The following is a 23,668-nucleotide window of genomic DNA, read 5'->3' on the forward strand; positions in this document are numbered from 1 at the left end:
TCGAAAAGTTTTTTGGTTTGGCCATGTTTGTTTGTTGTAGTACGGAGTAAGACTAATGGCCTTAATCTAAGTTGTCTTGTGGTTGTTGTTGTTCGACTTACATCCCACTGGGATTTTTGCACACAGCGTTGGTGTACGGTGCTTTTTCTGCAATATTTTGCTGTCTTTTCTTGGATTTTCTGTTTGCACTTAATCACATATTCACTTTAAGATGTTTTCTTGTTCATGTTTTTGCTTTTTTGTTTGTTGTGGTTGCACCCGATTCAAGAGCCGAATGGCTCACAGGGCTATACCTAATAAATGAACTTGAACTAACTCTGATTCTTACCCATGTGTCAATGGTTCAATTTTCACATGAAATTTCATCGAGGGACTGTGTTGTCTTGGTGTGGTCTGGGACTGCTTTTGTCCAAGCTTGCGTTTAGTGTTAAAGTATTGGCAGGAATTGTGTTGAAATATCGGCAGTAATTTATGTACTTGTGCCATTTGTACTTATATATTTTAGTTATTTAAATTATATATATATAGTTTAATGACTGGATTACCTTTTTTCTCTACCTCGCACTCCTATCACTTATTGTATTGTTTCGTGTTTTTCTGACCCTCCTCTACTCGGTAAAAAATAGCTGGATAGCTCATCGGACTCCAGGATAAATAAATATCATGATTTTTCTCCGGCTTGTCCCTCCGTATTTATAAACATGCATTTATAGAACTTGGCTGCTATAACTTTATATGTGAAAAGCCACTTCATTGAGCTGTTATTTGTGGTCACGTGGCTTCTGAAAAATATCTATTTTGCTGTGGGCCTGACCTGGTAAAATAAAAAAAATATTACATTTTTTGTTTAGTGTGTGGATGATTGGGCAGGTGGGTGAGTGGGCAAGTGCATGGATGGGTTTATGGGTACTAAGTGAGTGGCTGGGTGAGTCAGTGCCTAGATGCATGTGTTGTTCGAGATTGAGTTTGAATGGCTTGGTGAGTGGGTGAGTGTGTGAGTGGCTCGGTGGTTGAGTTAGTGTGTGCTTGAATTCGTGGGTGGTTGAGTGGGTGTTTAAGTGAGTGGGTGAGTGAGTGGGTGAGTGTGTGGGTTAGTGGGTGGGAGAGTCATATAGTGGGGGACCACAGTGGCGATATGTTAACTACCTCGCCTCGTATCCTGACCCTGATGCCTCTACATTTCCCTCCACATTTAGAAACATGCATTTAGAGGAGTTGGTTGCTATAGATTTATACATGATAAGCCACTTTGTTGAGCTATCATTTGTGGCGATGATGCTTCTGAAATAAATATTTATAGCTCAGTGGGCCTTACCTGGTAAAATAAAAAAAAATATTAAAATTGTTGTTTAGTGTGTTGATGATAGGGCAAGTGGGTGAGTGGGCAAGTGCATGGATGGGTTTATGATGACTAAGTGAGTGGCTGGGTGAGTCAGTGCCTAGATGCATGTGTTGTTCGAGATTGAGTTTGAATGGCTTGGTGAGTGGGTGAGTGTGTGAGTGGCTCGGTGGTTGAGTTAGTGTGTGCTTGAATTCGTGGGTGATTGAGTTAATGGGTGATTGAGTTAATGGGTGGTTGAGTTAATGGGTGGTTGAGTTAATGGGTGGTTTAATTATGGGTGGTTTAATTATTGGTTGGTTGAGTGATGGGTGGGTGATTAGTTATTTGGGTGGTGGGTGATTTGGTGATTTGGTGAGTCGGTGAGTGGCTGAGGGAGGGGGGGGTGGTTGGGTGAGTGAGTGCGTGGCAGGGTGAGTGTAAGTGGGTGGGTGGGTGAGTAGGTGAGTGGCTCGGTAAATAATTGAGCAGCTGGGCGAGTAGGTGAGTGTATGGGTGAGTGTGGGTGGGTGGGTGTGTGGTTGGGTGAATGAGTGTGTGGGAAGGAGGTTAGGTGGGTAGTGGGTGGGTTATACATTGAGTGAGTGCGTCAGTGACTGGGTGAGTTAGTGGGTGGGTGGGTCGGTGAGTGGGTGGGTGGGTTTGTGAGTGGGTGGGTTAGCGATTGAGTGGCTCGGTGACAGAGTGCTGGGTGGGTGAGTGTGTGGGTGAGTGTGTGAGTGTGTGGGTGTTAGTTAGTGGGTGGGTGGGTGATTGATGGGGTGGGTGGGTGATTGATGGGGTGGGTGATTGATGAGGTGGGTGGGTGATTGATGGGGTGGGTGGGTGTATGAGTGAGGATATGGATGGGTGGGTTTGTGAGTGCGTGAGGGAGTAAGTGGGTGGTTGGGTGAGTGCTTAAGTGGGTGGGTCAGTGAGTGGGTGTGTGGGTGTGTGTGAGTTAGTTTGGTATGAGATTGAGTGGGATACTGGGTGAGTGGTTGAGAAGATAGGTGGGTAAGTTAGTGAGTGAGTGGGTGGGTGAGCGGAGGGGTGAGTGATGGGTTGGGTGAGTGAGTGAATGGGTGAGTGAGGGCTGGGTGGGTAATTTAACGTGGGAGGTTGAGTGGGTAAGTTAGCGTGTAAGTGAGTGGATGGTTGAGTCAGAGAGTGAGGCGCCAAGGTGGTGAGATGTTCACTATTTTGCCTAGTATACAGGAGGATTCGATCCCGACCCTGTCGCCTGTATATTTGGAGTTTGCAAGTTCTCACCCGTGTTCGCCTAGATTTTGTTCTAAGTCCTCCGGGGTTTCCCTCTGCATTTAGAAGCAACATGCGTTTAGAGGATTTGGCTGCAATAAATGTCTCTGTGATAAGCCACTTCGTTTATCTATGAGTTATTACAGGTCTATTCTGAAATGGATCTATATAGCTCAATGGGCCTTACCTGGTGAAATAAAAAGTAGTTTAGTTTAGGGGGTAGGTGGCTCGTTGGGTCGGTAGGTCTGTTGGGGGTCGAGTTGGTGGCAGGGTGAGTGGGTGAGTAGGTAAGTGGCTGGGTGAGTGGGTGGGCTGGTGAGTGTGTGAGTTAGAGATTGAGTGGGTGGACGGGTGGGTGTGTGATTGAGGGAGTGAAATGGTGAGTGGATGGGTGAATTAATTGTTGAGTGAGCGAGTCAGTCAGTGGGTGTGTGGGTGGGTGCGTAGGTAAGTGGGTTCGGCAAAACAACCCCCTACCTCCTCACGTTGCCGGACGGGCAACTCTGTTGTGGACAGTGCTGTGGGAGAAGGGCCAATGCCGATTGGCCTCTCCCCTCATGGCGTCTGTGACCAAACGGGGGCTTTGGATGGGTGCGAGGGGCTGGTAACCCCTCCACCTTCAATTAATTACCACAAAACCACGAATTAAATATGTAACTAATAAGCTTGTGCCAGAGGCCCCGGGAGGACAGGCGTCTATGACGTCTCCTGGCCAAACTCCAATTGGCGAAGCCAGAAGATTGAATATTTTCCCTCGGGGCTCCTCCAGAAACAACGAAAAACCACTTCGTGTGGCCACGTGGAATGTTCGAATGCTCACTGCGGAGGAGAGGCTGCCACTCCTCTGTCGGGAGCTGGACCGGTACCACCTGGATCTCTGTGGCATTCAGGAGGTCCGGTGGACCGGTTCTGGCTCCTGCCACCATGAGGGGTGGACAGTCCTCTACTCGGGGCAGGAGACTGCCAAACAACAGGGTGTGGCTCTTCTTCTGAACAAAAGAATGAAGGGGGTGTGGGAGCGTGGCGGTGAGGTGTGGGAAACTGTAAACCCCAGGCTACTTTGGGCTCGCCTTCCTATCAACCGGAGGCGAGGAGTGGTGGTCGTGGTTACTTATGCCCCCACCGAAGACGAACATCCGTGGAGGAATGCAGGCAAAGCCAATGAGTCAGATGCCTTCTATGACCTCCTGTCACAGGTGCTGGCTAAAGTGGCCACTCGGGATAGAGTCATCTTGTTGGGTGATTTTAATGCCCGAGTTGGTCATGATACTGGCACCTGGTCTGGAGTGATTGGAGTGCATGGGCAAGAACAGCTCAATAACAACGGTAGGAGTCTGCTAGATTTTAGTGCAGCCCATGGGCTTGTAATTACCAACACGCTCTTCCGGCATCGGCGCATCTACACAACATCATGGATGCATGCCGGGTCCAAGCAAGAACATCTGCTGGACTACATAGTGACGGACCAGCGGATGCGAGCCCATGTCCTTGACACCAGGACCTACCGTGGAGCTGATCTACCCTCTGACCATCGACTAGTCATCTGTAAGATGCACCTGCCATTCTTCCACTCCGGTGGTGGGTGTACACCCCAGGACCCTATTCCAACCTAAAGTGGCCTGGTCTCAGTAAGCTGATGAAAGTTGCAAGTGAGAATTTCATCATCGCTTGCAGCTGGGGTTGGCATCGTCCCCCACTCCACCTGATGTTGAGGGTAAATGGGCGAGGTTTAGGACTGTGACTCATGCAGCTGCAATGGCTGCTTTGGGTACGCGGTCCACACCTCCCCAGAGACCCTGGCTGACAGAGGAGGTGTTCAGGATAGTTGAGAAAAAGCGACAGGCCCACTCTTATCGGCTACAGCATTCCATGTCAGAGAATGAGGAGGCTTACCGCAGCCTTCGCTCAGAGGTTCGGAGAGCTATAAGGCGCTGCAAGAATGGGTGGTGGTCGCGGGTTGCTGAGGAGATGGAGTCTGCCTCGCGATCACAAATCACTATTTAACTCCATCAAAAAAGTAACCTGCAGCACCACATCAATTGCCATCAGGGGAAAAAACGGTGATCCAATCTCCGACCCCCAGGAACAGGTTTTCAGATTTGCTGAGCATTTCTGTGAGGTCCTGGGGGTGGGGAAATCCCTCTGCCAGGAAAACATCATGGCACAAAGTGGGGATGACCCTGCTGAGGCTGCAGTGCCTCAAATATTGGAAGAAGTCACCCCCTGTGAGTGGCTGGCTGAGGGGCCATCTTTTGAGGAAGTACTGAAGGCGATCCGGAGTCTGAAACCAGGAAAGGCACCGGGCAGAGATGATCTCCCAAGCGAAATGTTGAGGGAGGGTGGCGTTTGTGCACAAACTGCCCTATATGACATTATAACAACAGTCTGGACCACTGGATGGGTTCTGCAGGATCAGAAGGATACCCTGGTGGTCCCCCTCTTTAAGAAGGGGGACCGCACAGACTAACAACTACAGGGGCATCACACTCCTCAGTGTGCCGGGAAAGGTCCTGGCAAGGATTATTCAACATCGCCTTGCTAGACACGCTGAGGAGAGGCTTATGGAGCCCCAATGCGGTTTCAGGAAAGGGCGGTCCTGCACAGATGCCATATTTTCTGTCCGTCTGCTTCAGCAGAGGTGTAGGGAATTCCAACAAGACCTACATCTCTGCTTTATTGACCTGGTCAAGGTTACCATCAGTAGGCCTGGACTCTGGGTTGTTCTTCATGCTTTCGGAGTCCCTGACCCTCTGCTCACGATCATTAAGGACCTTCATGATGGTGAGGGGGCCCGGGTAAAACTACGTGGCCGGGAGTCAGAGCCATTCCCTGTACACCTTAAGGAGCGACATGAATGTCCTCTGGCTCCCACATTATTTAACATCTATTTTAACCACGTAGTTCGTGAAGCCTTCAATAGCTGTACCGGGGGAATTTCCATTTGGTACAGATATAATGGGAGGCTGATCGATGCCCGGGTGCGATCAAGGGATGGCTCCCTATTGGTCAACCACGTTATGTATGCTGATGATTTGGTAATAGCTGCTCATTCAGAGGAGGAGTTGGAGACGCTGCTGCTGAGACTGGAGCGTGCCACGAAGAGGTGGGGCCTTACCATCAGCCCCACCAAAACTAAGCACCTGCCTGGGTATTTTGTACCACCGGACACTCCACTGGGGCAGTTGTGGAGAGTTTCCCATACCTGGGCAGTGTGCTTATGACCGGCTCCAATCAGTAGATCAGCAATATCTTTTAATCGGTTGCATAACGCTGTGTGGAAGCTACCTGGTCTGTCACTCTGCACGAAGCTTCAGGTCTTCTCGGCCACAGCCATTCCCTCCCTTCTCTACGCTTGCGAAACGTGGACCCCCCTAATGGAGCATCTTCGCCGGTTAGAAACATTTAGGCTGGCCTGCCTACGATCCATCCTGGGTTTAACCAGGCTGGATTGTGTGAGGAGCTCACAAATCCTTGAAAGATCTGGGCAAAGTCCCATTGGTGAACTCCTCCAGCAGGCAAGGCTGCGTTGGCTGGGTCATGTAGCCCGCATGCCCAGTGATGTGGTACAGGAGGACGTGGAGCTGAGTGGACTTGGCGATGACTGGTATCAGTGGTGTCAAGATCGGCCTCAGTGGAGGAGGCTCGTGAAGGACGCTACTGGGCAGTTGGAGGCAGTCGCCCTCCAACAACAACGGAGGGTGGAGGAGTGACGCTCACAATAACGAGCGGAGCGCCGGGTGGCTAAAACACAGCAAGTTGGCACAGTAGGGGGCACAGGTGGTGCATCAGCCAGTCATCTCGGTCATCTCAGTCAGTCGACCCGTGGCACCTGGGTCTGTCCCGTGACCACCTGCCAGCGGGCGTTCGACGCTTCACGTGACCTCAACGTGCACATGGCCTGGCACAAGCGTCGTGGTGATGTCACCGCCACTTAGTGGCGAATGGCGGTTGTTGTTATAGGCAAGTGGTTAGCAAGGTGTGTGTGTTTTTGAGTGGGTGGGTGTTTAAGTGGGTATGTGGCTGAATGGGTAGCTGGCTGAATGGGTGGGTAAGTGGGTGGCTGTGAGTTAGAGAGTAGAGCCCCATGGTGGTGAGATGTTAACTACCTTACCTTTTGTAAGGAGGTTTTGGGTTCGGTCTCGGCCGTGACGCCTGTATATTTGGAGTTTGCATGTTCTCTTCGTGGTTCATGGATTTTTCTTCGAGTCCTCCGGGTTTCCCCTCCATATTTATCAAGATGCATTTAGAGGAACTGGATGCTATAAATGTCTACGTGATAATCCACTTAGTTAAACCATCATTTGTGGCCATGTTGTTTCTGAATAAGATCTATATACTGTAGCTCTGTGGGCCTCACCTGGTAAAACAATTTAATTTTAGTTTACAGTTGGGCGAGTGGGTGGTTGAGTGCTTAGGTGTGTGAGTGGCTGGTTAGGTTAGTAGGTGAGGGGCTGGGTGAGTGAGTTTTTGGGTTAGATATGGAGTAAGTCAAAGTGTGAGTGGGTGGGTTGGTGCGTGAGTTGGTCAGTGAGTGAGTGGGTGAGTGAGTGAGTGAGTTAGTGAGTGGGTGTGTAGGTGGGTGCGTGGATGAGTGGTTGAGTGAGTAGGTTAGAAATTTAGTGCGTGGCAGGGTGAGTGGGTTTGTGAGTCGGTTAGTGGGTTGGTAGGTGGCTTTAGTAGTTGAGTGGGTGAGTCAAAGAATTGTGCGACACGGTGACAATGTTAACTACCTCGCCTGCTTACAGAAGGTTGTGGGTTCGATCCCGACCCTGACGCCTGTATATTTCACTCCACATTTAGAAACATGTAGTAAGAGGAATTGGGCGCAATAAATGTCTACATGATAAGCGACTTTGTTGAACTATCATTTGTGGCGAGGGTGCTTCTGAAAACAATATTTATAGCTCACTAGCGGAAGTACCCGGCTTTGCCCGGGTGAAAAATATATTTCTTAAAAACCTTACATATATATACACAGATACTAATGTATTGTCAAAGCCCGATGGGCTGTTTGTACATTTCTCCACCAACAAATATATGAGAGGCTTTCACAAGTCCAAAAAGTTGAAGAAAGTGTGGGGTAAATAGTTGATGTCAAAATGTTTCCGAAAATTGTGGTCTCCCCCCCCCCCCTCAAAAAATATCTTTACCCCTCGTAGGTATATATACTAACAACACCTTACAACAGAGGAAGTGGTATCTATTGACTCTGTAGTAGTATCTACTGACTGTACCGTAGTATCTACTGAGCCAGTAGTAGCTACTGACTGTGTAGTAGTATTTAGTGACTGTAATAACTACTGACCATAGTAGTATTTACTGGGCCTACAGTAGTATCTACCGACTATATACTCGTAACGACTAACTGTATAGTATCTGCTGACTCTATAGTTGTATCCACTGACTATAGTAGTAACTACAAAATCTATAGCAGTATCTACTCACTCTATAATAGTATCTACTGACTCTAGTAGCTACTCACCGTAGCAGTATGTACTGACTGTATAGTAGTATATACTGACTGTAGTGGTATATACTGATTGTTTTAGTATTTACTATAGCGGTATCTACCAACTCGATAGCAGTATCTACTATCACTACAGCAGTGTATACCGACTGAGGTCGTACCTGCTATCACTACAGCAGTGCATACTGCTGTGTTGGTACCTGTTATGATGACAGCAGTGCATATTGTGGTGGAACCTGCTATGATTACAGCAGTGCATACTGCTGTGTTGGTACCTGCTATGATTACAGCAGTGCATACTGCTGTGGTGGTATCTGCTATGATGAGAGGAGTACATATTGTGGTGGTGGTACCTGGTATGATAACAGCAGTGCATATTGACTGTACTCATCATTCACCCTCACCATTCACCACTCACAACTCACCCTCACCAACCTCCCTCACCAATCTTCCTCACCACTCACCCTCACCACTCACCCTCACCACTCACCCTCAACACTCACCAATCACCACTCACCCTCACCACTCACTCTCACCACTAACCCTCACCACTAACCCTCACCACTCTCACTCACCACTCTCCCTCACCACTCACCACTCACTCTCACCATTCACCCTCCCCATTCAGCCTCACCACTCACCCTCACTACTCACCATTCATCCTCACCAATCACCACTGACCAATCACCACTCACCACTCTCCACTAACCCTCACCACTCAACCTCACCACTCACCCTCAAAACTAACCACTCTCTCACCACTCACCCTCACCACTCAGCACTCACCCTCACCACTCACCCTCACCACTCACCCTCACCACTCACCCCTCACCGCTCACCACTCACCCATCACCACTCACAACCGCCACTCACCCTCACCACTCATCCTCACCACTCACCCTCACAACAACCACTCACCCTCACCACTCACCCTGACCACTCACCACTCATCCTCACCAATCACACCCTCACCAATCACCACTCACCCGCACTGCTCACCCTCACCACTCACGCTCACCCTCACCACTCACCCCTCACTAATCACCACTCATAACCGCCACTCACCCTCACCACTCACCCTCAACACTCACCCTCACCACTCACCGTCACCACTCACTCTCACTACTCACCACTCATCCTCACCAATCACACCCTCAACAATCACCACTCACCCTCACCACTCACCCTCACCACTCACTCTCACCACTCACCCTCACAACAACCACTCACCCTCACCGCTCAGCACTCACCCTCACTACTCACCCTCACCACTCACCACTAATCCTCACCAATCACACCATCACCAATCACCACCCACCCTCACCACTTGCCACTCACCCTCATCACTCACCCTCACCACTCACCCTCACATACACCACTCACCCTCACTACTCATCCTCACCAATCGCACCCTCACCAATCACCACTCACCCTCACTGCTCACCCTCACCGCTCACCACTCAAACTCACCCTCACCACTCACGCTCACCCTCACCACTCACCTCTCACTAATCACCACTCACAACTGCCACTCACCCTCCCCACTCACCCTCACCACTCACCCTCACCAATCACCACTCACCCTCACCACTCACCCTCACCATTCACCCTCACCACTCACCCTCACCATTCACCCTCACCACTTTCCCTCAGCACTCTCCCTCACCACTCATCCTCACCACTCATCAGTCACGCTCACCACTCACCCTCACTACTCACCACTCACCCTCAACACTCACCCTCACCGCTCACCACTCACCCTCAACACTCACCCTCACCGCTCACCACTCACCCTGACCACTCACCACTCATCCTCACCAATCACATCCTCACCAATCAACACTCACCCTCACTGCTCACCCTCACCGCTCACCCTCACCACTCACCCTCACCACTCACGCTCACCCTCACCACTCACCCCTCACTAATCACCACTCACAACCGCCACTCACCCTCACCACCAACCCTCACCACTCACCCTCACCACTCACTAATCACCTCTCACAACCGTCACTCACCCTCACCACTCACTCTTACCACTCACCCTCACCACGCACCCTCACAACAACCACTCACCCTCACAACAACCACTCACCCTCACTACTCACCCTCACCACTCATCCTCCCCAATCACACCCTCACCAATCACCACTCACCCTCACTGCTCACCACTCAACCTCACCACTCACGCTCACCCTCACCACTCACCCCTCACTAATCACCACTAACAACCGCCACTCACCCTCCCCACTCACCCTCACCACTCACCCTCACCAATCACCACTCACCCTCACCACTTACCACTCACCCTCACCACTCACTACTCACCCTCACCACTCTCCCTCACCACTCTCCCTCACCACTCTCCCTCACCAATCACCACTCACCCTCACCACTTACCACTCACCCTCACCACTCACTACTCTCCCTCACCACTCTCCCTCACCACTCTCCCTCACCACTCTCCCTCACTAGTCACGCTCACCACTCACCACTCACGCTCACCACTCACCCTCACTACTCACCCTAACCACCCACCACTCACCCTCAACACTCACCCTCACCGCTCACCACTCCTCCTCACCACTCACCCTGACCACTCACCACTCATCCTCACCAATCACACCCTCACCAATCACCACTCACCCTCACTGCTCACCCTCACCGCTCACCCTCACCCTAACCACTCACGCTCACCCTCACCACTCACCCCTCACTAATCACCACTCACAACCGCCACTCATCCTCACCACTCACCCTCACTACTCACCACTCATCCTCACCAATCACACCCTCAACAATCACCACTCACCCTCACCACTCACGCTCAACACTCACCCTCACCACTCATGCTCACCACTAACCCTCACCACTCACCCTCACCACTCACTAATCACCTCTCACAACCGTCACTCACCCTCACCACTCACTCTTACCACTCACCCTTACCACTCACCTTCACAACAACCACTCACCCTCACAACAACCACTCACCCTCACTACTCACCCTCACCACTCATCCTCACCAATCACACCCTCACCAATCACCACTCACCCTCACTGCTCACCACTCAACCTCACCCTCACCACTCACGCTCACCCTCCCCACTCACCCCTCACTAATCACCACTAACAACCGCCACTCACCCTCCCCACTCACCCTCACCCTCACCAATCACCACTCACCCTCACCACTCAACCTCACCCTCACCCTCACCACTCACCCTAACCACTTACCACTCACCCTCACCACTCACACTCACTCTCACCACTCACTCTCTCCCTCACCACTCACTCTCTCCCTCACCACTCACTCTCTCCCTCACCACTCACTCTCTCTCTCTCACCACTCTCTCCCTCACCACTCTCTCCCTCACCACTCTCACCACTCTCTCCCTCACCACTCTCTCCCTCACCACTCTCTCCCTCACCACCACTCTCCCTCACCACTCTCTCCCTCACCACTCTCTCCCTCACCACCACTCTCCCTCACCACTCTCTCCCTCACCACCACTCTCCCTCACCACTCTCCTCCCTCACCACTCCTCTCCCTCACCACCACTCTCCCTCACCACTCTCTCCCTCACCACTCTCTCCCTCACCACCGCTCTCCCTCACCACTCTCCCCCTCACCACTCTCTCCCTCACCACTCTCCCCCTCACCACTCTCTCCTCACCACTCTCTCCCTCACCACTCTCTCCCTCACCACCACTCTCCATCACCACTCTCTCCCTCACCACTCTCTCCCTCACCACCACTCTCCCTCACCACTCTCTCCCTCACCACTCTCTCCCTCACCACCACTCTCCCTCACCACTCTCTCCCTCACCACTCTCTCCCTCACCACCACTCTCCCCTCACACTCTCTCCCTCACCACTCTCTCCCTCACCACTCTCCCCCTCACCACTCTCCCCCTCACCACTCTCTCCCTCACCACTCTCTCCCTCACCACTCTCCCCCTCACCACTCTCTCCCTCACCACTCTCCCCCTCCCGACCACTCTCTCCCTCACCACTCTCCCCCTCACCACTCTCTCCCTCACCACCACTCTCCCTCACCACTCTCTCCCTCACCACTCTCTCCCTCACCACCACTCTCCCTCACCACTCTCTCCCTCACCACTCTCTCCCTCACCACCACTCTCCCTCACCACTCTCTCCCTCACCACTCTCTCCCTCACCACTCTCCCCCTCACCACTCTCTCCCTCACCACTCTCCCCCTCACCACTCTCTCCCTCACCACCACTCTCCCTCACCACTCTCTCCCTCACCACTCTCTCCCTCACCACCACTCTCCCTCACCACTCTCTCCCTCACCACTCTCTCCCTCACCACCACTCTCCCCCTCACCACTCTCTCCCTCACCACTCTCTCCCTCACCACCACTCTCTCCCTCACCACTCTCCCCCTCACCACTCTCCCCCTCACCACTCTCTCCCTCACCACTCTCCCCCTCACCACTCTCTCCCTCACCACTCTCCCCCTCACCACTCTCCCCCTCACCACTCTCTCCCTCACCACTCTCCCCCTCACCACTCTCTCCCTCACCACCACTCTCCCTCACCACTCTCTCCCTCACCACTCTCTCCCTCACCACCACTCTCCCTCACCACTCTCTCCCTCACCACTCTCTCCCTCACCACCACTCTCCCTCACCACTCTCTCCCTCACCACTCTCTCCCTCACCACCACTCTCCCTCACCACTCTCTCCCTCACCACTCTCTCCCTCACCACCACTCTCCCCCTCACCACTCTCTCCCTCACCACTCTCTCCCTCACCACTCTCCCCCTCACCACTCTCCCCCTCACCACTCTCCCCCTCACCACTCTCCCCCTCACCACTCTCCCCCTCACCACTCTCTCCCTCACCACTCTCCCCCTCACCACTCTCCCCCTCACCACTCTCCCCCTCACCACTCTCCCCTCACCACTCTCTCCCTCACCACTCTCCCCCTCACCACTCTCTCCCTCACCACATGTTAAGAGCGATCCTAAAGGAATCTACAACCTTCGATGATTCCTTTGCGCGATTCAAAGAATCGATTCCTGGCGCATAGGAGGTTTCCATTTTTAATTACAGAGTTTTATTTTCATTGTTATGTTATGTTTTAAAGTTTTCAGGAGTTTTTAATTATATTTTAGCCCCAGTCAACGCCGGATATTTCCCATTCGTAGCAGTTTATATCAACTCTATAACCAACTTTATTAAACGGAAATAAGGCGATTCTAAATGAATCTACAACCTTCGATTCCTATTCGCGATTCAGAGAATCGATTCTTGGCGCGGTCGGGTTTATAATTTTAATTACACAGTTGTATTTTCATTGGTATGTTACAATAATACTGTCTAATCGCTATAATTTTATTATCTACCGACCCTATAATAGTAATTGCACACATTGGGGTGGAAGGGGAGTGAAGAGGACGTGAAACTTTGATGAATTTACCTCAGAGTCGCGTGTTAATGCGTGCGCATATTTGTAACGGGAATTAAAAATGGCGTCCACCCCGCAGCGAAGTTGTTGCTACCCGTTGCCAGGGGCAACCGCCGTGGTCCGCGCCGGCCGGCAATATTAAATAAATAAATAACTAAATAAAGAGCAATCGCACTAAATCGATAATCGGTCCGATTTAAAGTTTAGAGACGAAAAATCGGAAATGCCTAAGTTTACCGCGGGCCGGGGGCGTGCCCACCTGCAAAATTTAATCTCGGCGAACCCCACGGTCCGAGAGCTAAATCCCCCGGAAGGGAGCGTACGCAGACGGACAAACAGACAGACAGACAGACAAAAAATGAATTATATAGGTTAGATTGGGCCTTACCTGGTAAAATACCGCTGGGAGGAAGAATATCTCACATTACCAGAAGAGGTGAGGACTACACATAGAGTGGGTGATTAACTGGGTGGGTCTGTGAGTGTGGGTCAGTGGTTGAGGGAGTAGGTGAGTGGGTGAGTGAGTGTGTTAGAGATTGTGGGTGATATGTTAAGTCATGGGTGACGTGAGTGGGTGTGTTGTGTGGGAGTAAATAGACGAGTGGTTGGGAGGGTGAGTGAGTGGTAGGTTGATTGACTGGGTGAGTGGGTGGGTAGGTGAGTGGGTTAGAGATTGATTGGGTGAGTTAGTGGGTGGGTGGCTGAGTGGGTGGGTGGCTGAGTGGGTGGGTGGCTGAGTGGGTGGGTGGTGCGTGAATGGGTTCGAGATTGAGTGGGTGGTGGGTGGTTAGGTGAATGAGTGGGTGGGTTTGTGAATGGTTGAGGTGACTGAGTGGTTGGGTCAGCGCGTGAGTGGGTGCGGGAGTGAGTGAGGTGGGTTGGTAAGTTGGTGAGAGGATGAGTGAATTGGTGGGTTAGAGATTGCGTGGGTGGGTGAATAGGTGGGTGGGTGAGTGAGTGGGTAAGAGATTGAGTGGGTGGCAGGATAAGTGGGTGGGTGAGGTAGTGAGTGGGTGGCTAAATGGGTGTGTGAGTGGGTGGGTGAATAGGTGAGTGAATATGTGCATGGTTGAGTGGGTGAATAAGTGAGTGGGTGGGTAAGTGGATTGTTGCGTGAATGTGTGGGTGGTTGAGTTATTGGGTAGATGGGTGTGTGAATATGGGAGGTTGAGTGGGTGAGTTCGTGTGTGAGTGAGTGGGTGGGTGAGTCAGAGAGTGAGGCACCACGGTGGCGAGATGTTAACTACCTCGCCTAGTATACAGGAGGTAGTGGATTTTATCCAGCCCTTCCACTTGTATATTTGGAGTTTCTATGTTCTTCCCCGTGGTCGTGTGGAATTTTCTCCAGGTTGTCCCTCCACATTTGAACATGCATTCATATAATTTGGTTGCTATAACATTCTACGTGAAAAGCCACTGAATTGAACTGTCATTTGTGCTGAGGTGGCTTCCGACAAAGATCTATAAAATGAAAAATAATGTAATATTAGTTAATTGTGTGGATGAGTGTGTGCGTGCGTGAGTGGGTGCGTGGGTGGATGAGTGAGTGGATGGGTTGATGGGTCGTAGGTAGGCCTCGGCAAGGTAAGGTAAAAGTTAAAAGGTAAAGACAACGAGCCTATTTTTACCCGACCTTTTACCTTACCACAATACAATCACTCTACCCCACCTTTTACCCTTTAGCAGGTAAGGTAAAAGGTGAAAAGCAACGAGCCTATCTTTTACCCTTACCCCATACAAATTACCCGATTACAGGGTAATTACTGGGGTACTACTACACATGAACAAGGTTGATAACGGTAAATGCTAGGTAGAGCGCTTTACTCATATAGAATACTCTCGATGATTCCAATTTTACACGCTTGTTGTCGTTGTTGTCATTGTTGTTGTCGTCGTTGTTGTATCCTCAAATCTTGTAACTAAATTTTTACCCACTTCCTAATGTGGTATCGACTGCAAACTTGGTATACTTATGTCATACTGATGACAACACTATATTCTATCATAAAATCCTTTTTTTATGTGTTTTGTTTCGGCTTGGGTCTAATTGTCCACGCTCAACTGACGTTGGCTGTAATTGGCCACGGTCCCTTACGTTATGGAAAGCTTCGGTGCCACTTCCTGGAGTCGTGGAGTTCTGCCATTACTCGTACATTTAATAAAAGCGTGTTTTAAAGAAAGTTTTTTTTAATATTACTTATTAAATGGAGGCCACGGACTGCGCCACGGACTGCGCCACGGAGCTTTTAGCGGTAAACAAGGAACCGTATTTACTGGGTAATACTTCGCGCTACCTTTACCCTACCGGGTAATTCTTCTGAGCTACCTTTACCCTACCCTTTACCTTACCCCTTGGCATGTCGACACCTTTACCCTTTTAACCGGTAAAAAGGGTAAATTACCTTACCTTGCCGAGGCCTAGTCGTAGGTGAGTCACTGAGTGAGTGAGTGGCTGGGTGCATGAGTGTGGGTTAGAGATTGAGTGGGTGGCTTGGTGAGTGGGTGAGTGGCTCAGCTGCCACTGCAATTTAGTGGCCTAAAATACAATGTTTCGATCCGGATGATCGCTGAAAAGTATGATCTGTGTTTTGATTTAGTGTGCTGATCTTAAAGGTGCATTAAAAAATGTTGATACTCCGACTGATGCTCCTACTGTTGTGGAGTGACTCATGCAGCCAGCTATGGCTGCAGAGTTTGGTAGTACATGTTGTTTACGTCGTTTATTGTGAAAATTCGGTCACAGTTCCTATGACCACTGTTTCATTGATTTTATGGCTTTATTATGGTGATTTTCGAAAAGTTTTTTGGTTTGGCCATGTTTGTTGTAGTACAGAGTTAGACTGATGGCCTTAATCTAAGTTGTCTTGTGGTTGTTGTTGTTTGACTTGCATCCCACTGGGATTTTTGCACAGTGTTGGTGTACGGTGATTTTTCTGCAATATTTTGCTGTCTTTTCTTGTATTTTCTGTTTGCACATAGTCACTATAAGATGTATTCTTGTTTTTGTTTTTTGTTTGTTGTGGTTGCACCCGATTCAAGAGCCGAATGGCTCACAAAGCTATACCTAATAAATGAACTTGAAAATGAACTTGAACTTGAGTGGATGGGTAATTGAGTGGGTGAGTGTGTGGGTTAATGGGTGGGAGAGTCAGACAGTGGGGCGCCACGGTGGCGAGATGTTGTGGGGTGGGCTGCTTCTCAACGAGCCAGGCGAGAGGGACAACAGCCTGGTCATGTTGGGTTCATAGCACAGTGGGGCACACGGGTACACACAAGCAGACCACGCACGTGTGAACACAATCACACCAGTGGGAGCCACTCACGCGATAGGGATGGGCCACAGGGATGGGCCACACGGTCCACTCCAGCTCCATGTATGGCTTGCCCTTGTACAGATGTTAACTACCCCATCTGGTATACAGGCCGTGGGTTTGATCCCGACCCTGCCGCCTATGTATTTGGAGTTTGTATATTCTCTCCGTGGTGGCGTGGCTTTGTCTCTGGGTACTCCGGTTTTTACCTCCACAATTAAAAAACACATGTTTAAAGAGTATTTACCTGCTATACATTTCCACTTGAGAAGCCACTTTCATTTTGTTTAAAAGTTTATTCTAAACAGCCACTTTCAGTTTAAGGAACTATACCACGTATTTGTCGTACTGATATCATGAGGTGCATGCAGCCCAGCAATTACTTCCTCAATGCTGGCAGATGGACCTCTGTGGGGGCGACTGCCCCCCGACTCCTCTCCCCCTTCCTCCTCCTCTTCCTCCCTCGCTGCTGCCGCTCGTAGCTTTGGCCTCGCTACCTCCGCGTCCCCCCTGTGAGACATAACTCTTGACTGGCCCTCGGCCACCTCGGGTCATTCACCCACACTCCCCGCGGGCATTCCTCCCCCAAATGTTCGGAGAAGACTCCTGGCACGCGCGTGCCCGTGCACGCCACTGCCCACACTCGGGTACGAGCAGCCACCCGCGCCTATTGGCCCTCCACGTGCACGTGCTCGACAAGGGTGTCAAAGAGAAGGCATGCGCTGCCCACTTTGGGCTGCCACCACGCGGTGCGAGCTAAATACCGGTGAATCTTGTCGGCGGCTAGCTCCTCAATTACCTCCGTCGCGTACCCTGGGCGGGCGATCCGTGTTAGCGATCAGACGTCCTCGGCATAATCGCGAAAGTCCTCGCCGGGTTGGCGGCGGCGCGCCTCTAAGGCCGCCTTTGCCTCTCTCTCATTATGCGCGCCGAAGCGCAGGTCGAGTCGGCGCATTAATTCCCCCCACTGGGTTTGTGTACTTGCGGGTAGAGCTACCATCAAAGGTTTGTACACGAAGCCATACAAATATACAAACGCAGACATAATTTCAACCGTGATGATGGTTACAAACTGAGTAATCATTGGAAAGATGTGATTAACCATGCAAAAAATATTTAACTACACTTATTTGGACTATCTTATTTGACAGAAAAGTATTACAGGTTACTGATAGACAGCCAGTTTTGTTTTACCAGGTTTAGCTTTCTACCAGGTTCAGCTTTCTTTTTTCACACTTTTGTTATGTAGGCTAGGCGTAGTCACAAACCGAACCTCTCCATAATAAAGGCTCAGTCTTTTGTTATGCAGTCTATTCATAGTCTCAAGCCACACCTTTAATCATTGGAAAGATGTGATTAACCATGCAAAAAAAGATTTAACTACACTTATTTGGACCATCTTATTTGACAGAAAACTATTACAAGTTACTGATAGACAGCCAGTTTTGTTTTACCAGGTTTAGCTTTCTACCAGGTTTAGCTTTCTTTTTTAACACTTTTGTTATGTAGGCTAGGCGTAGTCACAAACCGAACTTCTCCATAATAAAGGCTCAGTCTTTTGTTATGCAGTCTATTCATAGTCTCAAGCCGCCCCTTACCATAATAATAAAAAGTGGGCCATTCCTGCCCCCCCCCCTCAACCATTATATATACGGAGTGGTATCTCTTGTAATCTCTCATTTACTTGATACAGCTGTCGGGCTGTGACGGTTCCACCTGAAGACGGAAGCTTGTGTTGCCTCCGAAACGTCGTGATTTTTATTTTATTTTTATTAATTTTAATTTTTTTACCTACGTAACTTTACCGAAAAAACCTAAGAATATGAATATTCCACAAAGTCGGCTGCCCGCCCATCCAAATGCATATTAAGTTGCTATAACGCCTACGCGTCCGTCCAGCCATTGATATCTTTAGCACACGTCATGCTGCGGGCGAACGATTTCCATGAAGGAATCCCTCGCCCGGTGAATACATGTCTTACCTGAGCGTGGGGTGAAGCGCCTCTTTCCCTTGGAGGTGCGGGGGATCGTACCACCTCTGACACCATTTTGTGGGGGCGACTACCCCCCGACTCCTCTCCCCCTTCCTCCCTCCTCGCTGCTGCCGCTCGTAGCTTTGGCCTCGCTACCTCCGCGTCCCCCCTGTGAGACATAACTCTTGGCTGGTCCTCTTGGCTGGCCCTCGGCCACCTCGGGTCATTCACCCACACTCCCCGTGGGCATTCCTCCCCCAAATATTCGGAGAAGACTCCTGGTACACGCATGACCGTGCACGCCGCTACCCACACTCGGGTACGCGCAGCCACCCACGCATATTGGCCCTCCACGTGCACGCGCTAAAAATAGCGCGGCAGCTGCCCGCGCGCTGCTCACCTCGTCTGCTACGACTCGCGCAAAAAATAGCCGTATGAGGATGCGCGGCCGCGGCGCAGCACGAGCCCCCCTGGCTGTACAACCCACCACAATACCCACCACCACCACCACAATAACCGCCACCACACCTACCACTATGCGACAACCGCAACCACCTCTGTGCAATAGTGAAGCAATGACCGGATGGTCTGCCCGTTAATTTCCAGGGCAACGGCACGCTACGGATGATAAGGCATGTGCGTTAAGCCCCGAGTGAACAAGCATGGGCGAGCGCAAACACGTGGGTAAATACGCCCTCGCGCGCAAACAACGGCACCGACGTGTGGCCGTTTGATCACTGAATACGCGCGCGCTCTCCACGTACGCCCGTACACAGACCATGTCCCCACTCTCTCCACACTCGCAGAAACCACACAAAATTGTTGTTGATCACTAACGGTTTATTGCCGGCGTGCCTGATACTAAATATTACATAAACCGGGGCCGAAATCAGTGAGGAAGCTGCTCTGTTTCCCGACGGTCTAAACCCAATCCGCCCCGCCTATTTCGAATTACTCTCTCGAGGGATTCTCACGCTGTTCGCTATCTCTCTCACGTACTCACGGTTCGATTCGTACGGAGCTCCTGCGGGCCCGTCCTCGCTGCACTGCGACTCGTCACACGGACGTTAGAGTGGCTGGAGAGTCAACCGATCGCTGACTTGTGAAGGACACGAACTAACTCTTGTGCTGTCTATTGTCCTTTTATTGTCCTCTCCATCAAAGGGGCCATTGCTTAGCTCGTGGCTGCTCCCAGCCAATCAGAACGCTTCCCTGGCGCGCAATCGCAGCTTGGCCGGCGCGCCGAATGTTCAGCCGCCTGCCCCGCTCCCACTACCTGCCTAGTTGCATCTTTTAGTGTTCTCACTGCGGGTGCTGAGTGGCCTTGCCGTGACCAAAGTAATTTCAAGTCAATTCACGGCGCCACAGTGTAATTTAACCTCGGGGAAGCCTCGGCCAATTCCCTGGCCCCAGGAAACCGTGGAGAATGTTCCTCACGAGGAGGGCTCCTGGGTGAAAACCTGTAGGCCAGGTGACTTCCCCACGAGGCGCTATGTGGGGGTGTGTGTGTTCATGTGGGGGTGGTGAGGGAAGAGCAGCGTCGGCCAAACTGCTTTGTTGTGTTGGCATCGCGGGCGCGGCGCCGGAAGAGCGGCTTTGTCGCTGTGGCATCACACCTCCACTCGAGGAGCTCGAGAAAGCCCCTCGAGATAGTTTTGGCCTCCTGTTCCCTGCTGGCGAGACATTGTTTAGGAGGTGTGATTACCCACACTGTATCCCACTACACACAAATTGCCCATCGACTGCGCTGTTCCCATAATAAATATACTGGTGAGTGGACAGGAGGGGGAATTTTTAAAAAAAATTCAACGAAGTGGCTTATTACGTAGAAATGTATAGCAACCAAATACTCCAAGCGTGCCGATTCTAAATGTGGAGGGAAAACAGGAGGACACGGAGAAAAATTTAGGTGACCACAGGAAGAATATGCAAACTCCAAATATACCGGCGGCAGGGTCGGGATCGATTCCATGACCTCCTGTATACTTGGCAAGGTAGTTAACATCTCACCACCGTGGTGCCCCATTCTCTGACTCACTCGCCCATCCACTCACACGCTAACTTACTCACTCACTAACTTACCCACCCACCAGCCACTCACCCAACCACCCACCCATTCACCTACTGACTCACACCACTTACTCAAATAACCATCCACTCACACAATTACCCAGCCACTGACTCAGCCACCCACCAACTCACCAACCCAGCACCCATTCAACCACCCAACCACCAACCCACCCATTCACTCACTCACCCACGAAACAAAAACTAAACTGTATTTATTTTACCAGGCAGGGCCCAATGAGCTATATAGATCTTTTTCAGATGCGACCTCGCCACAAATGATAGTTCAACGAAGTGGGTTATCACGTGTAAATTTATAGCAGCCAATTTCCTATACATGCTTGTTTCTAAATGTGGAGGGAAAACCCAGAGAACCCAAAGAAAAATACATACGACCACAGGAAGTACATGCAAACTCCAAATATATACAGGCTTTAGGGTTGAGGTGGAACCTACGAACTCCAATATACCAGATGAGGGAGTTAACATCTCGCCACTCTGGCGCTTCATTATCTGACTCACCCACCCACTCAACTATGAAAGCCACCCACACACTCACCCACTCACAACCCACTCACCCACTCACAACCCACTCACCCACTCACAACCCACTCACCCTGCCACCCACTCAATCAATCACTAACCCACTGACTCATCCAGACACCCAGCCACTCACTCAAGAACTTACCTATGCACCCACCTACACACCCACTTACTAACTCAACGACCCACCCACTCACCTATTCATCCACCCACTCACACACCCACCCATCCACCCACCCACGCAAACACCCACGCACTCAATCACCCATCTACCCACCCACCCACCCAATAAACTAAAACGAAACTTTTTCATTTTACCAGGTAAGGCCCACAGGGCTATATAGATCTTTTTCAAAAGCGACCTTGTTACAAATGGCAGGTTAACGAAGTGGCTTATCACATATGCATTGCAGCCAAATCCTCTGAATGCATGTTTATTCTCAATGCAGAGGGAAAACTCCGAGGACCCGGAGAAAAATCCACGCGACCACGAGGAGAACAAGCACAATCAAATATACAGGAGACAGGGTCTGGATCAAATCGACAACCTCCTGTATACTAGGTGAGGTAGTTAACATCTCACCACCGTGGCACCCCATTTTCTGACTCACTCACTCAAACACCCACCCATTCACCTATTCAATCACACCACTTACTCAAATACCCACCCTCTCACTCAATAACCCATCCACTCACTCATGAACCCACCCAAACACTCACCCACTCACTCATCCATCCACTCACATACTCACCCAGCCACTCACCTACTCACCCAGTTATATACACATACACTCACCATGCCACCCACTCAATTTCTAAACCACCCACTCGCCCAACCACCCGGCCACTCCCTCAGCAACTCACCCACTAACCACGTAATTATTCACCCACCCACCCATCACTCAACCACCCAATAATTCAACCACCAAAAACATTCAACCACCCACTAACTCAAGCACCCACTAACTCAACCACCGAGCCACTCCCCCACCCACGCACCCACCCGCCCACTCACCAACACACTAAACTAAATATAAATGGCGTTATTTTACCAGGTAAGGCTGACAGAGCTATATAAATATTTTTCATAAATGACCTGGTTAAAAATTATAGGTCAACGAAGTGGCTTAACACATAGACATTTATTGCAGCCACACCCTATAAATGCATGTTGATTTTAAATTCAGAGAGAAATATACAGGCGTCAGGGTCGGGATCAAACCCACAACCTTCTGCATACCAGGCAAGGCGTCGTCGTGAAGAAGCTGCCGGGAGGAAGAATATCTCACAATACCGGAAGAGGTGAGGACTACACATCGAGTGGGTGATTAACTGGGTAGGTCTGTGAGTCGGTGGGTCAGTGGTTGAGGGAGTCGGTGAGAGGGTAAGTGTGTTAGAGATTAAGTGGGTGGCAGGGTAAGTCGGTGGGTGACGTGAGTGGGTGTGTTGAGTGAATATATGAGTGGGTGGGTGAGTGGCTGGGTGAGTGGGTTAGAGATTGATTGGGTGAGTGGATGGGTGGCTGAGTGGGTGGGTGAGAATAGGTTAGAGATTGAGTGGGTGGTGGATGGTTGGGTGAATTAGTGGGTGGGTGAGTTTGTGAATGGTTGAAGTGAGTGGGTGGGTCAGTATGAGTGGGTGAGAGGCGGGTTGGTGAGAGGATGAGTGAATTGGTGTGTTAGAAATTAAGTGGGTGAGTGCCTTAGAGATTGAGTGGGTGGCAGGGTAAGTGGGTGGGTGAGGTAGTGAGTGGGTGGGTGGCTTAATGGGTGTGTGAGTGGGTGGGTAAATAGGTGAGTGGGTGGATGATTGAGTTAGTGGGTGGATGGGTGAGGGAATATGGGAGGTTGAGTGTGTGAGTGGGTGGGTGAGTCAGAGAGTGAGGCACCATGGTGGCGAGATGTTAACTACCTTGCCAGGTATGCAGAAGGTTGTGGGTTTGATCCCGACTGACGCCTGTATAGTTCTCTCCGCATTTAAAATGAACATGCATTTATAGGATTTGGCTGCAATAAATGTCTACGTGATAAGCCACTTTGTTGACCTATCATTTGTAACCAGGTCACTTCTGAAAAAGATGTATATAGCTCTGTCGGCCTTACCTGGTAAAATAAACATAATTTAGATTGTGTAGTGTGTTGGTGAGTGTGTGGGTGGGTGCTTGTGTAGGGCTGTTACAGAGGGGCTGTTTGTGTAGGGCTGTATGCATAGGATCAAACGGGTAACAAACACAGTGGGCAGGGCTCCGTCAGTACACGGGGAGGTGCCCGCAACGACGTCCGCACCGGGCG

At 50.6% G+C, this 23,668-nt stretch overlaps 1 pseudogene; it reads left to right on the top strand.

Moving 5' to 3' along the window:
* The window catches only part of LOC133354854 (large neutral amino acids transporter small subunit 2-like), an 89,175-nt pseudogene extending 71,621 nt beyond the window's left edge, over nt 1-17,554 (top strand).
* The last annotated feature ends 6,114 nt before the right edge of the window (nt 17,555-23,668 follow it).

Source organism: Lethenteron reissneri, chromosome 49 (genome assembly GCF_015708825.2).
Source record: "Lethenteron reissneri isolate LAM-NWPU_2019-01 chromosome 49, ASM1570882v1, whole genome shotgun sequence".
NCBI classification, from domain to species: domain Eukaryota; kingdom Metazoa; phylum Chordata; class Hyperoartia; order Petromyzontiformes; family Petromyzontidae; genus Lethenteron; species Lethenteron reissneri.